Below are 16,832 nucleotides of genomic sequence, written 5' to 3'. Positions count from 1 at the left end.
AGGGTATCAGAGTTTGAAGACAACTTTACTGAAATAAGACATGCAGACAAGAATAGAGAATAATGAAAAGGAATGGAGAAAGCCTCCAAGAAATATGGGACTTTTTAAAAAGACTGAACCTACGATTGATAGGAGTACCAGAAGGAGATGGGAGGAGTGGAAACAAGATGGAAAACACACTTCAGGATATTTATCCAGGAGAACTTCCCCAACCTAGCAAGACAGGCCAAAATGCAAATTCAGGAAATGCAGAGAACACCATTGAGATACTCACGAGACACATAGTCATCAGATACTCCAAGGTCAAAATGAAGGAAAAACTAAGGGCAGCCAGAGAGAAAGGCCAGGTCACCTACAAAGGGAAGCCCAACAGACTAACAGTGGACCTCTCAGCAGAAGCCCTACAGGCCGTAAGATATTGGGGGGTCAATATTCAACATTCTTGAAGAAAAGAATTTATAACCCAGAATTTCATATCCAGCCAAACTAAGCTTCATAAGCAAAGGAGAAATAAAATCCTTTCCAGACAAGCAAATGCCGAGGATTTTGTTACCACCAGGCCTGCCTTGCAAGAGCTCCTGAAAGAAGCACTAAATATGGAAAGGAAAAACTGGTACTAGCCACTGCAAAAACACAAAATATAAAGACCAATGACACTATGAAGAAGCTGCATCAACTAGTGTGCAAAATAACCAGATAATATCATGACGACAGCATCAAATTCACACATAACAATACTAACCTTAAATGTAAATGGGCTAAATGCACAAATTAAAGACACAGACTGGCAAATTGGATTAAAGAGTCAAGACTCATCAGTGTGCTGTATTCAGGAGACCCATCTTACATGCAAAGACTCACACAGGCTCAAAATAAAAGGAGGGAAGAAAATTTAACAAGCATATGGAAAGCAAAAAAAAAAAGCAGGAGTTGCAATACTAGTCTCTGACAAAACAGACTTTAAACCAACAAAGATCAAAAAAGACAAAGAAGGGCATTACATAATGATAAAGGGATCAATGCAACAAGAAGAGCTAACTATTCTGAATATATATGCACCCAATACAGGAACACCCAGATTCATAAAACAGGTTCTTAGAGACCAACAAAGAGACAGACTCCCATACAATAATAGTGGGAGACTTTAATACCCCACTGTCAGTATTAGATCAATGAGACAAGAAATTAACAAGGATATTCAGGACATGAACTCAGCTCTGGATCACATGGACCTACTAGATGTCTACAGAACTCTCTACCCCACATCAACAGAATATACATTCTTCTCAGCGCCACATGACACTTATTCTAAAATAGACCACATAACTGGAGGTAAAACACTCCTCAGCAAATGCAAAAGAACTGAAATAATAACAAACAGTCTCTCAGACCATAGTGTGATCAAATTAGAATTCAGGATTAAGAAACTCACTCAAACCACACAATTTCATGGAAATTGAACAACCTGCTCCTGAATGACTCCTGGGTAAATAATGAAATTAAGGCAGAGATCAAGAAGTTCTTTGAAACCAATGAAAACAAAGAGGCAAGTACCAGAATCTCTGGGACACAGCTAAAGCAGTGTTAAGAGGGAAATTTATAGCGCTAAATGCCCACATCAGAAAGCTAGAAAGATCTCAAATTGACACCCTAACATCACTATTAAAAGATCTAGAAAGGCAAGAACAAACTAATCCAAAAGCTAGCAGAAGACAAGAAATAAACTAAGATCAGAGAATAATTGAAGGAGATAGAAACACGAAAACCCTCCCAAAAATCAACGAATCCAGAAGCTGGGTTGTCTGTTTGCTTGTTTGAGATGGAGTCTTGCTTGCTCTGTCATCCAGGCTGGAGTGCAGTGGCATGATCTTGGCTTACTGCAACCTTTGCCTCCCAGGTTCAAGCGATTCTCCTGCCTCAGCCTCCTGAGTAGCTGGGACTACAGGCGCATGCCACCATGCCCAGCTAATTTTTTGTGTTTTTAGTAGAGACAGGGTTTCACTGTGTTAGCCAGGATGGTCTCAATCTCATGACCTCATGATCTGCCCACCTTGGCCTCCCAAAGTGCTGGAATTACAGTTGTGAGCCATTGCCTCTGGCTGTTTTTTTTTTTTTTTTTAATTAACAAAATAGATAGACTAGCTAGACTAATAAACAGGAAGAGGGAGAAGGATCAAACAGAAACAATAAAAAATGATAAAGGGGATATCACCACTGACCCCACAGCAGTACAAACTACCATCAGAGAATACTATAAACGCCTCTGTGCAAATAAACTAGAAGATCTAGGAGAAATGGATAAAATCCTGGATGCATACACCCTAAACCAGGAAGCAGCTGAAACCCTGAATAGAACAATAAAAATCTCTGAGATTGAGGCAGTAATTAATAACCTACCAACCAAAGAAAGCCCAGGAACAGACAGATTCACAGCTGAATTCTACCAGAAATACAAAGAGGAGCTGGTACCATTCCTTCTGAAACTATTGCAAACTACTGAAAAGGAGGGACTCCTCCCTAACTCATTTTATGAAGCCAGTGTCATCCTGGTACCAAAATTGGGAAGAGACACAACAAAAAAAGAAAACTTCAGGGCAATATCCCTGATGAACATTGATACAAAAATCCTCAATAAAATACTGGCAAACTGAATCCAGCAGCACATCAAAAAACTTATCCACCATGATCAAGTTGGCTTCATCCCTGGGATTGAAGGCTGGTTCAACACATGCACATCAATAAAAGTAATCCATCACATAAATGGAACCAATGACAAAAACCACATGATTATCTCAATAGATGCAGAAAAGTCCTTGATAAACTTCAGCATCCTTTCCTGTTAAGAATTCTCAATAAACTAGGTATTAATGGAACATATCTCAAAATAATAAGAGCTATTGAAGACAAGCCTACAACCAATATCATATTGAGTGGGAAAAACTGGGAGCATTCCCTTTGAAAACTGGTACAAGACAAGGATGCCCTCTCTCACCACTTGGAAGAGAAGAAGTAAAACTGTCTGCAGACAACATGATCCTATATCTAGAAAACCCCATTGTCTCGGCCCAAAAGCTCCTTAAGCTGAGAAGCAACTTTAGCAAAGTCTCAGGATACAAAATCAATGTGCAAAAGTCACAAGCCTTCCTATACACCAACGGAAGCAGAGAACCAAATCATGAATGAACTCCCATTCACAATCGCTACAAAGAGAATAAAATACCTAGGAATACACCTAACAAGGGATGTGAAGGACCTCTTCAAGGAGAACTACAAACTGCTGCTCAAGAAAATAAGAGAGGACACAAACAAGTGGAAAAAACATTCCATCTCCATGGATAGGAAAAATCACAATTATGAAAATGGTCGTACTGCCCAAAGTAATTTATAGATTCAATGCCATACCCATCAAACTACCATTGACATTCTTCACAGAATTAGAAAAACTACTTTAAGTTTCATATGGAATTGAAGAAGACCCTGTATAGCCAAGACAATTCTAAGCAAAAAGAACAAAGCTGGAGGCATCATGCTACCTGACTTCAAACTATACTACAAGGCGACAGTAACCAAAACAGAATGGTATTGGTACCAAAACAGGCATATAGACCAATGGAGTAGAATGGAGACCTCAGAAATAACACCACACATCTACAACCATCTAATCTTCAATAAACCTGACAAAAACAAGCAATAGGGAAAGGATCTCCTATTCAGTAAATGGTGCTGGGAAAACTGGCTAGCTATATGCAGAAAATAGAAACTGGACCCCCTCCTTACACCCTATACATTAACTCAAGATAGATTAAAGAGTTATATGTAAAACCCAAAACCATAAAAACCCTAGAAGAAAACCTAGGCAATACCATTCAGGACACAGGCATAGGCAAAGACTTCATGAGAAAAATGTGAAAAGCAATTGCAACAAAAGCCAAAATTGACAAATTGGATCTAATTAAACTAAAACATTTCTGCACAGCAAAAGAAATTATCATTAGAGTGAACAGGCAACCTACAGAATGGGAGAAAATTTTGGTAATCCACCCATCTGACAAGGGTCTAATATCCAGAATTGACAAGGAACTTAAATATATTTACAAGAAAAAGACAACCCCATCAAAAAGTGGGCAAAAGAGATGAACAGACGCTTCTTAAAAGAAGACATTTATGCAGCTAATAAGCACGAAAAAAAGCTCAACATCACTGATCATCAGAGAAATATAAATCAAAACCACAATGAGGTACCAAATCACACTAGTCAGAATGATGATTATTAAAACATCAGGAAATAATAGATGCTGGTGAGGCTGTGGAGAAATACAAATGCTATTACATTATTGGTGGGAATGTAAATTAGTTCAATCATTGTGAAAGACAGTATGGTGATTCCTTAAGGAGCTAGAACCAGAAATATCATTTGACCCAGCAATCCCATTACTGGGTATATACCCAAAGGAATATAAATCATTCTACTATAAAGACACATGCACACGTATGTTTATTGCAGCACTATTTACAACAGCAAAGACATGGAGACAACCCAAATGCCCATCAATGATAGACTGGATAAAGAAAATATGGTACATATGCACCATGGCATACTATGCAGCCATAAAGAGGAATGAGATCATGTCTTTTGCAGGGACATGGATGAAGCTGGAAGCCATCATCCTTAGCAAACTAACACAGGAACAGAAAACCAAACACTGCATGCTCTCACTCATAAATGTGAGTGGAACATTGAGAACACATGGACACAGAGAGGGGAATGACACACATCAGGGCCTATTGGGGGGTGGGGGTGGGGGGTGAAGGAAAGGAACTTAGAGGATGAGTCAATAGGTGCAGCAAACCACCATGGCACACATATACCTATGTAACAAACCTGCACGTTCTGCACATATATCCCTTTTTTTCTTTTTTAGAATAAAGAAAAAAATAAAAAAGACACAAATTACAAAAAAAAAAAAAACTAAAAGGATTGTAAGGGATATTATTAATAACTTTATTCTGATAATTTAGGAAACTTACATGAAAAGAACACATTTCCAAAAAGTCACAATTAACACATTTGACCCAAGAAGAAATAGAAAATTTGAGTAGGCATATAATAAATAAATAAAGTAAATTAGTTATTAAGAATCTTCCCACAAAGACAAACCCAGGCTCAGATAGCTTTACTGGTGAATTCTATCTAATATTTAAAGACGTATTGTCAGTCCTTTACAAATTTGTTTAGGAAGTAAAGGACGGAACACTTCCCAGTTCATTCTATGAAACCAGTATTTCCCCAGTACCAAAGCCAAACAAAGATCTCACAAGAAAAGGAAACTATAGACAAATAGCCTTCATGAACACAGACATAATAATTACTACCACAATATTATTAAATTAAATCCAGCAACATATAAAATGAATTATACACCAAGACAAAGTATCCCAGAGTTATCAAAGGTTTATCCCAGGAAAGCAAAGTTGCTTTCTGATCTGAAAATCAACCTAAAACAGGAAGGACAAATACCACAATGCCTATTTCAATAGATACAGAAAAAGCATTTGACAAAACCTAATGTCCACTTATGATTAAAAACTCTCAACAAATTAAGAATAAACAAGAAAAAAAAACTCCATGAAAAACAAAAACAACCCCATTAAAAATGGGCAAAGGACATGAACAGGCACTTCTCAAAAGAAGACATTCATGCAGCCAATAAACATATGAATAAAGCTCAATATCACTGAACATTAGAGAAATGCAAATCAGAACCAATGAGATACCATCTCACACCAGTAAGAATGGTAATTATTCAAAAGTCAAGAAACAACAGATGTTGGCAAGGTTGCAGAGAAATAGGAATGCTTTTACACTGTTTGTGGGGATGTAAATTAGTTCAACCATTGTGGAAGATGGCACGTGATTTCTCAAGGATCTAAAACCAGAAATACCATTTGACCCAGCAATCCCTTTACTGGGGATATCCCCAAAGGAATATAAATCATTCTATTACAAAGATATATGCATGCATATGTTCATTGCATCACTATTCACAATAGCAAAGACATGGAATCAACCCAGATGCCCATCAATGATAGACTGGATAAAGAAAATATGGTACATATACACTGTGGCATACTATGCAGCCATAAAAAGGAACGAGATCATGTCCTTTGCAGGGACATGGATGGAGCTGGAAACCATCATCCTCAGCAAACTAACACAGAAACAGAAAATAAGACACCCTATGTTCTCACCTATAAGTGCGAGCTGAACAATGAGAACACATGGGAAGGAGAACAACACACACTGGGTCCTGTTGGCGGGTGGGTTGAAGGGAAGGAGAGCATTAGGAAAAATAGCTAATGCACGCTGGGCTTAATACCTGAGTGATGGGTTGATAGGTGCAGCAAATCTCCATGGCACATGTTTAGCAAAGTAACAAACCTGCACATCCTGCACATGTGCCCTAGAACTTAAAATAAAAATTAAAAGAAAAAACAAAAGAGTAGAAGGGAACTTCTTCAACTTGTGGATTTGGTGGCTTTTGTACAATTCTCTAAATTTACTATAATAATTTAATTTTAGGTTTACAATGGATACATTTTATTATATGTAAATTACACGTCTGTATAGCTATTCAAAAAATAAAAAATGGCTAAAGTCCCTCATTCTTATCAGTAGAAGCTACTATGAGCAAGAAGTAGATTTTTATTATGTTCTCTTTGCAGCACAGCTCATTAGGAATGCTCAATCATTTTTTAGTCAATTACTCAATTGAGCTTTAAAAAACTAATCATGTTCCATGGACTATGACATTTAAGTAGCTACATGTCCTTGTCATACTAATTATCTTTTAACTACTCTTTTTTTCCCTAAAAGCAGCTTTTTCTACCTGCTTTTTCATCTCTGTGCCTTTGCATACATTGTACCATTCAGCCACTATGTGGTGCTTTTGGCCTGTGTAGCCTGGTTGCTGTCCAGAATGACTTCAGGGTAGTTTAAGAGAGGGAGACCCAAGATGTGAAGAGTATCAGATGAGTAAGTCAAAAGCTGGCAACGGTCTTTATCAGATACAATTAGACAACTTTAACTCACACTCCTAGGATAAATCTTTTTTTTTTTTTTTTTTTTTTTTTTTTTTTTTTTTGAGGCGGAGTCTGGCTCTGTTGCCCAGACTGGAGTGCAGTGGCACAATCTCGGCTCACTGCAAGCTCCGCCTCCTGGGTTCACGCCATTCTCCTGCCTCAGCCTCCCGAGTAGCTGGGACTACAGGCGCCTGCCACCTCGCCCGGCTAGTTTTTTTTGTATTTTTAGTAGAGACGGGGTTTCACCATGTTAGCCAGGATGGTCTCGATCTCCTGACCTCGTGATCCACCCGTCTCGGCCTCCCAAAATGCTGGGATTACAGGCTTGAGCCACCGCGCCCGGCTTTTTTTTTTTTTTTTAATCTTTCTTGGCAGAAATTGAGTATGAAGTATCTCATGGCTCAGAATTTTTCTGAAATGTGTGCTCCTTGGGCTGTGTGCACACAAAAGCCAACCTTATGAGGGAGCAAGTGGGTACGTACACAGGCAATGGGGCTTCATGTATTAATTCTTCAACCAATATTTATTCAGTGTCTGCTCTGTCCCAAGTGCTGATCTGGGTATTGGAAACACAGCACTGTACAAACAAAGTCTCTGCCCTCGTGGGGCATAGATTGTATTGGGAGAGAAACAAACAATAGGCAAAGAGACACTGATACTTAAGCTGTGAGAGTTTTGGAAAACCTTGAAAAGTGAAAAGGAGAATGTGGGAATGTGGAAGTGGCAGTTACAATTAGATAGGAGTGGCCAGCCAAGGCCTTCCTAACAGAATGACATTTAAATGTGTCTGAAGGAAACGAGGGAGGGAACTGTGCAGCTAACTTGGAAAAAAGCAACCCAGGCAGAGAGAACAGGAAATACAAAGATTGTGGGCAGGAGGATTCTCGGCATATTCAAGCAAGAGAAAGGAGGAAAAGCATGTAGCTGTAGCACAGAATATAAGGGGTACATGGTAGAGATAAGTTCAAAGAAGCAGAGGTGATGTGGCTTGTAGAGCATGAAGGGCCTTGCAGGGCATTTTAAGGCCTTTGGATTTTAGTCTGAGTGAAGTAGGAGCTATTGAAGGACTTTGAGCAAAGAAGTGACATAATCTGACTTTTTAAATAAAGGGATTACTCTGGCTACTGTGTTGAGGGTTGGCTATAGTAGAGTAGAGGTAGAAGTGGGGAGACCACTCAAGATGCTATTGCAGTAATCCAGGTAAGAGGTGGTTGTGGCTTAGATCAGGGTGTTAGCAGTGAGAAGTGATCATGTTTTGTATATGTTTTTAAGGAAAAGCCAACATGAGTAACTGATGATTAGATATAGGGTGTGAGAGAGAAAGAGAAGGGTCAAAAATGATTACTTACTTTAGCTGTTTAACAAAAGTTTATGTAATACTAATTATATGGCAGGCACTGTTCCAAGTTCTTGACAAATATTGACTCAATCTTTGCAATAGCCCTATGCAATAGATACTATTTCTTAATCCTCATTTTCCTGCCTTCAAGGTTTTGACTCTGAGAAGCTGGGAGGATGGAGTTGTCATTTACTTAGAGAAGACAGTATAAAGAAGAGGTTCAAGATGATATGTTAAGTCTGATGTTAATGTTGAGATGGCTGAAACAACTTCATGGAGATATCAAATGGGCAGTTGGTTGAAGAAGTCTGGAGTTAAGGAGAATGGTCTTGGCTGGAGACATACATTCAGTGGTCATCTGTGTAAAGACGGTATTTGAAAATGAAACTGATGAGATTTCCAAGGGAGAACAGACACAGAAGAGGAGAGGACCAGTGACCAAGCTTGAGGCCATGCAATATTTAAATATGCAGACAAACTATCAGAAAATACAGACACATGGCCAAAGACCTTGACATCCGGAAAGCCAGGGAAAGAAACTGTTTGAAGGAGGAGGAAGTGGGCAACTGTGTTAAATGTCATAATTGGTCACATAAGAAAGAATTGGGAATTTATATATTGGCTACTTCAAGAAACAGGAGGAGGAGAATAGAAGATGGTGAGTGAAGATAACTCTTTTGAGGCATTTTCTATAAAAAGAAGTAGAGAAATATGGCAGAAGCCAGAGAATAACATAGGAACAGGAGGGTTTTTCTTTTTTGGTTTTGTTTTAAGAATGAGTGAAATGGCACATTTGTATGCTGGTGGAAATGGTCCAGTAGAAAAGGGAAAAAAAATATTGATACAGGAGAGAGGAAATTAAAGGATGTGAATGAAAAATTGAGAGAGGATGATCAAGTAGAGGGCTTAGACTTGGATAGAAGCAGAGACAAGTCATCCTCAGTTCATGGAGAGAAAGCAGGATGTATGGAGACAGATGCCGCTATGGAGGGAGATGTGGCTGACACTGGGACTCCCTCCAGATTGTTTCTATCTTTCAGTGAACTAGATAAAAGGTTGTAAGTTGGCAGTGAAGATCAGAGGAAGCATTGGAATTTTCAGACGAGAGAAGGTGTGAAATGAACATCCAGGAAAATGGCAACTCTCAGCTAAAGCATTTGCCCAACTACAGGTCACTCCATCCTTCCAGTCTCAGTACTTGGTCTGGAAAAGTTTGGTTTTCAAGGGGCCCCTATTAGAATGCAAATATTTGGGAACCCAGGTGCTTTTCAGCTGGTTTTCTTGATTAACACATTTGTGTCAGAGGATGTCTGAGCTATGAGGCAGTGTGAGTCAGATCCTCAGGTCCTGATGCTTTTACTTGATTGTTACTGGGAAATCTAAATTTCACTTTCTCTTATCTGTTTCGGGGAAACTAATTTATTAAATGTAAAACTGAATGTAATTCACTTGAAAAGCTTTGCAAGATTTAATACAGTGAAATCCACATATCAGAAAAATAACTTATCAAGCCATTTGTCCCAATTTTTTTCCTGTAGAAATAAGACGTAAGACCAGGCCTTTGGTGAGCACCAACTAAGTGGTGGTAGGAGAGACATGTGTCTTACAAAGGAGGAAAGGGGTCTCCTACTGAAGGAAAGGTGTTGTTTCAGACTAATAGTTACTTTGTAATTATGGAGATTTTCTCTGTGTCTGTCAAACCTAAGCATCATTGAACTAATACTCCATCCCAAATTAACAAATACTGAGCAGGAACATACTAACTTGCCCTGTCTTCTACTATTAGGGTCGAAGAATTTCTACAGAATTTTCTTTTTTTTTAATTAAATTAAATTTATTTATTTATTTATTTATTTATTGAGACGGAGTCTTGCTCTATCTCCCAGGCTGGAGTGCGGTGGCACTGCTTCGGCTCACTGCACCCTCTGCCTCCTCGATTCAAGCAATTCTCCTGCCTCAGCCTCCCGAATAGCTGAGACTGCAGGCCTGCACCACCACGTCTGGCTAATTTTTGTATTTGCAGTACAGACAGGGTTTCACCATGTTGACCAGGCTCGTCTGGAACTTCAGACCTCAAAGTGATCCACCCGCCTTGGCCTCCCAAAGTGCTGTGATTACAGGCATGAGCCACCGCGCCCGGCCCAGAATTTTCTTTTTTAAAAAATGTGTTCTCTTACCTCAAGGATGGCAAAAGAATGCTTGACATAAGGCACATGGGCTCTGGCATATCGCTGAAGCTTGCTTTAGAATCCAAGTTCTTTTGCATTCTAACTTTGTGATACTGGGAAAATGTCCTAATCTCACTGAGACACTTTCCTCTTCTCTAAATCACGGCTACTGATGAAGGTTGTTATGAAATTCAGTGAAATAACATGTCATAGTAAGTGCGCAGGCCTGTGTCTGGCATATTGAAAGGGCTATCATTATGAATTGTATATTGCTAGGCACTTAGGTGTTATCTTCCCTTATACCTGGAGAAGCATCTAGAGCTCTCTCTGAAGATTTCTGCTTAAACTTGTATTGGGAAATCCAGCTTTACACACACACACACATGCATTACATATATATATATTTATATAGTTTTTCACTATACTGTCACTCAAAACACTCAGTACTTCATTTCTGGCCATTAAAATGTATGGGCTTTTTTACCCACACCAAGCAATTCTCTAATTCTCTGCAGATAACAACTGGGTGTCCTATAGTTCAATATAATCCTGATACCAGTCCAAGTTAGCACAGACATCACAGGTTAAGGGTTCAATCCCACCAGATTGCCCCCGACTTCAGATGCCAATCATAAGCAGTAGGTCCTCATGTTAACCACAACTTCTGTCCCACTTGGCTACAAATCAGAAGTTCTCATGATCCTCCTCTTGGGTTCAGTAATTTGCTAGAGCTGCTCACAGACCCAAGAAAACAGTTTACTTACTAGATTACTGGTTGATTACAAAGGCTATGTTAAAGGATACAACTGAACAGCCAGATACAACTCTTTGAGTTTTTCTGGAGGCCTAATTACATAAGCATGATTGATTAAATCATTGATCATTCATGATTAACTCAATCTCCCACCCCTTTTCCCTCCCCAGAGGTTGAGGGGTGAGGCTGAAAGTTGCAATCCTCTAATCACAGGGTTGGTTTCCCCGGCAACCAGCCTCCCATCCTTTGGGGCTTTCCAAAAGTCACCTCATTATTAAACTCAGGTGTGTTTGAAAGGAGTTTGTTATGAGTAACAAAAGACCTTTATTGCTCTTATCACATAGAAAATTCCAAGGGTTTCAAGATTCCTGGCCAGAAACCAGATATGAAGATCAAAATATATATTCCCTATTACATCATAATATTACAATACACAACCTAAAGACCCACATACCACTAGAACAGGGAAATAAAAGAGTTGGAAAGTGGGGAATGTACAGGCTATGTTTTTAATTATCTCGTTGGTAATATAAACACACCAGGGACTGCTGTGTATTTTGCTCATCTCTCGCTGGCCTAAGACTCTGGGAATCCTTAGCCAGTAGATGAGGAGGACATCTTTGTTTTACCATAATATTGTAAAAGTTCCAGAAGGGTGGGGACCATGTGTCTAACTGAACTCAGTAAAGCTGCTTAATCACTCATTAAATGGAAGGATAATAATAATAAAAAAAGTGTGCCTGTCCTCAGCAGTTGGGTTTCAAAGGACTGCAGCCACAATGTCCATCTTACATGGCTTGGCCCCGGGAAGTGAGTGGGTGTGCTGGCGGCTGCACTTGAAGCTGGCTTTAATGATACCCTCCAACAACTGCATCCTTTGCTGATACAGCTGTTTAAATCTTGCAGCTGTTGTGCTCTTGCTTATATGTCACTGTTTAAAATGAGGAGAGCAGGAAAAACTCTTGGGGCCACATACAGAACCCCCATGGGCAGAGTCCTCAAGCTGGGACATTCTGGGAGTAAGAGAGCCAAAGCTCTGTGTTCTGCAGAAAGCCTGGGCTTCTGTGACCTCTATGTATCAATCAGCCCAGATTCTAGACGCTTTATCCTGGATAGGGCCCCAGGACAGGTCCACTGGGCAAAGCCCAGACCGATAACTCAAACTGTTATCTATGAACCTGACCAGGCGGGAGGGAGTCAGTGTGTGTAGTTGATAGGCCACAGCCGTGAGGCCATATGTCTTTTACGGCCAGCTGGAGTGTGGGGCTGATCCCGTGCTTGTCACCTGGCCCTTTTCTTCCCTGGCAAATGGCTGTCGATTCCTCTTGCAGGCTCTCCAGAATCTGGGACTGTCAGTGCAGGTCACAGCTTATGCTGTGCAAGGGTTTTTAGTTTCTTTATTTAGCCATGGAATCTCATCTCCCAACAAACTCTCAGGCCAAAGCTCGATATATAAAAACAGTTAGTTCTGGAAGTATTTGGCATGAAATGGTAGTAGATGAACCAAAGTTGGCTTTCCCTACTGCACCAAAATTCACCTCCCTCCCCCTACCCACATACACACAGACACTCATTGAGGTACCTTTATGGAATTCTTAGGACTCTAAGCAGAGACAGTTAGAAAACCCCTGATAGTGTCACTTTTTTCATTTTTATAGATGAGAAAGCCACTCTAGGTCTTTTCTGTCTAATGTAGAAGCTACTAGTCCCAGGTGGCCACTGAGCATTTGAATGGCTAGTCTGAACCAGGGTACGCTGCGTTTGTAAAACACATGCAGGATTTCAAAGACTTGGTACCAAAAAAAAAAAAAAAAGAATGTAAAAAATCTCATTAATACATTTTTTATTGAGGGCATGCTGAAATAATAATAGTTTGGATAGATCAGGTCCAATAAAAAATATTATTAAAAGTAATCCCATTTGTTTCGTTTTACTTTTTAAAATGTGACTATAAGAAAATTCAAAATTACACAGTGGCATACATTCATGGCTTGCTAAATTATAATTGTATTGAACAGCAGTGGTTTCAATCATTTTGCTAAATGCCTTTTCAAGGCTATCTGGATCATTGGAGACAGGGCAGGACTCCTAACTAAGTGCTCTCTCCTTTCCACCATCCCCACATGATTCATTTACATGGAGACGTAATTGACAGATAGCAGCTTACAGTAACATCCTTGGGGAATTTCCTTTAATATAATGGGATAAGAGGAAAGAACTCGCAAATGAAGGTGAAGGTGGGGTAGGATTAGGCCCGTGGATGATCTTCCTAATGACAGACTTTTGTTATCTAGCTGCATTGACTTAGAAGCACCAACTTAGAAACAAGAAGGGCTGAGTCTAGAGCCTTTGACGATTACTCTGTCTCCTTGCGTAAGTCACCAAACTTCCTGGGTCTCATTTTTCTTATCTGTAAAGTAGGGAGATAAGTTCACGGCACCCAAAGTCGTCGTTAGCTCTGGAATTCCATGACTGACCGTTTTTGTCTTCACCCATATTCTTCAGTGCTAGCAAATACTTTTTGATGTGGTGTTCTTGCATTTATTCCTTTTACCTTCTTGATCAACCTCTTGTCCTAAAACCCAACTTCAGCTAAGATAAGTAGGGTTGGGAAGGGAAGATTACTGCAAAGACAACTGCAAGTCACTCCTCTTTACTCTTGACCCTGACAGCAGTGAAAGATGAGCTGTGCGCTCTTACCTCTAGCCCCATAAAGGAGGACCAGAAAGAGGAAGACAGCAAGGAGGGAATGAAGCAGGAGGAAGCAGAGAGATGGGGAAAGATGAGGAAAAAGATGAAGAAATAAGAAGAAAATGGGTTTTAGCAATGCGTACCTGAAGGGATGATGAGTCTGGATTTTCTGGGCTCCTAGATTATGAACTCCTGCAGTGGACCATGTCCTATTTTTTTGGAGGCGGTGGGGAGAATTGTCTTACGCAGCACCCAAGCACCCTGCTATGCAATGGACCACAGATAGGAAGCAAGTACGGCATTTGGCTCACTGTGTTTGTAGCCCCTGCCTTTTATAGCCGGCAACTTGATGATAATTGTGAGATAGTGAAGGCAGATGAAACACACAGTACTCAGAGTGAGACATCAAACAACAAATTTACTGAGCTTTTTACCTTCCTTCTGAGCCCGTATGAAGCAGAAAACACCAAGACATTGTTTTAAGTTAGGGAGTTTCCAGCTTTGCAACTGAACTCCCTGGCGGAGGGCCAGGCCTGCCGTCAGCGCGTGGGAGCGAGCCGCATTCTCGGGGCTGTGTTGGAAGTTCCAAGCATATGAGGCATTTATGGCAGGATGGAGCTGGTACCTATAGGTTTAGGGTTTAATTTTTGTTGTAGAATATACTTCCTCTCTGAATTGCCGGATGTGCTGAGACGCTGGTTGCACTGTTTCCTTCTGAAGGCCTCTCTGTTTTAAGTGTTGTCTCAGGCCCCACCCACACCTAGCAGCCCTGAGGGGAGAGCAGTGTGAGGGGACATGGCTCTGTGGCCCTCAGTAACCCATTGTCTTCCCTTCACATGGGCTTCGCAGACTGCAGAAGGGACTGACACTGCTTTGAAAGGCGGTGTGAACTCAACCTCTCCCGCCCACACCAGGGACACCAACTCCCGCCCACACCAGGGACACCAACCTTTGGGGTTAGCCTAACCAGGAACCAAAGAACATTTAATTAAAACATACTTTTTAGAAAGGAAGAAAGGAGGCCAACACAAAATAGCTAGTTAAAATGCCAGATTTCTGGAAAGTCAGAAGAGAGTAAAGCTGGAACCAATTCTCTGGTGGTAGTGGTCAGGGGGCGGCAGTCAGGACTCCTTCAGGGTCATTATCCTGCTGCTTCTGGTGTCCAGTACTTGCCTCTCAGAAGACAGAATGCAAAACCAAGCTCTACCGAAGCCAATAACCAAGTATCGAATACTGTGAATCAGGGTTCCTTTTGGAAGTGTCCACTGAGGCCCTCTCCACCGAACACAAGATTCATTTCCCTTAATATCCTCCAGGCATATGGATAAACTGATCCTTTGGCAGTTTCTTAACTGAATAGGGGCTGATGGAGCCCAGCCAGGCTCCAGGTAAACGAGGCTATAAAGTGGGGCTCAAAAAAAATGTCGTCTGGGTTGTGCATGCTCTGTTGACACAGGGCTGGTTAAAATGTCCCGGAGTGGAAGGTCCAGGTCCAGATCACTTCCTTACTAGTGCCTCAGGGAGACTCTCCCTTCTGGGAGAGAGATGGGAACTGAGGATCCCAGCCCTCCCATCTCCATCCATGCTCAGGGATTGCAGTGGGGGAAGAAGGACCTCCCTTTCTACGTGTCCCCTCACTTGTCTTCCGAGAGCTACCTGTAAAAGAGACAGGCTTTGAGCTACAAAAGCCAAGCACTCCAAATCTAGGGAATTGCAGGGTCACCTTGTACGTTACTCGGCTTGGACTGCCGTAACAAAGTATTAATACTATAGACGGGGTGGCTTAAACAACATACATTTATTTTCTCATGGTTCTAGATGTTAGAAGTCCAAGATCAAGGTGTTGGTAGAGCTGGTTTCTTTTGAAGTCTCTCTCCTCGGCTTGCAGATAGTTGTCTCTTCCCTTTATCTTTGCAGGGTCTTCCTTCTGTGGTGTCCTCTCTGTTTATAAGGACACCAATCACCTTGGATTAGGGACCGCCTTAAGATCTCATTTTAACTCAATTACCCTTTCAAAGGCTCTGTCTTCAAATACATTTTGTAGTACTGTACTCAACATGTGAGTTTTAGGGAGACACAATTCAGCCCATACACCATGTCTGTGACTTTCAGGAAGACTGGGAACCATAACAACACACCACATTTGAATCATCCAATAATGCCATTCCATCTCCTCTTCTTACCCAAATGCCCCAGTTTTACTGGCGTTTCTGAGCTCCTTAGGCCAGTTTTCTCCAGGACCTCAGTTTTCTGTGGTGCTGAGGACATTTCCTGGAACATTTCCCTTGGGGACAGCAGCACTGCCAAGGTGGAGGCCAGTGTGCTCCCTCACCCGCGACTCCTCCCTTGCTGGCCGTTCCCAGCTCAGCCAAAGCAGAGAGCAAGGCCCAGTTACAGGGCTGTGGTCTTGCCCGAGGAGCCAGGGCTAGCAGACCTCCCAGTCCCCCAGGAGCAGCATTCAAAAAGATAGCCTTCTCTTCATCAGCTTGTACTTCTGTTGTGTTTACAAGCAGGTCTTCTCTGCATGAAACAGGTTCCAGATAAGGATGTTCAGAATTTGTTTGGCACTCCTGAAAAGTAATTGCCTGGTAGTGTAGGCTGGAAAAGAAGACAGGATTACTGAGCCCAGAGATGATCTCTTTTAACCCCTCTGTATTTTTTTTTTTTTTCAGATCAATTTAAAGTTACTTTTCCTATCCCTGAACCAGATCAACGACCGTCCCCTTTACTCTGAGCTTTGCAGTTCAACTCTATTTTCTATGATCGCAGTGCTGAGCTTATTAAACAAACACAGCTCTTG

This window comes from Trachypithecus francoisi, unplaced genomic scaffold (genome assembly GCF_009764315.1).
Source record: "Trachypithecus francoisi isolate TF-2019V2 unplaced genomic scaffold, Tfra_2.0 Lachesis_group11, whole genome shotgun sequence".
In the NCBI taxonomy this organism is placed as follows: domain Eukaryota; kingdom Metazoa; phylum Chordata; class Mammalia; order Primates; family Cercopithecidae; genus Trachypithecus; species Trachypithecus francoisi.
The sequence above is the reverse complement of the archived record's forward strand: the minus strand, read 5'-3'. Positions refer to the sequence as shown.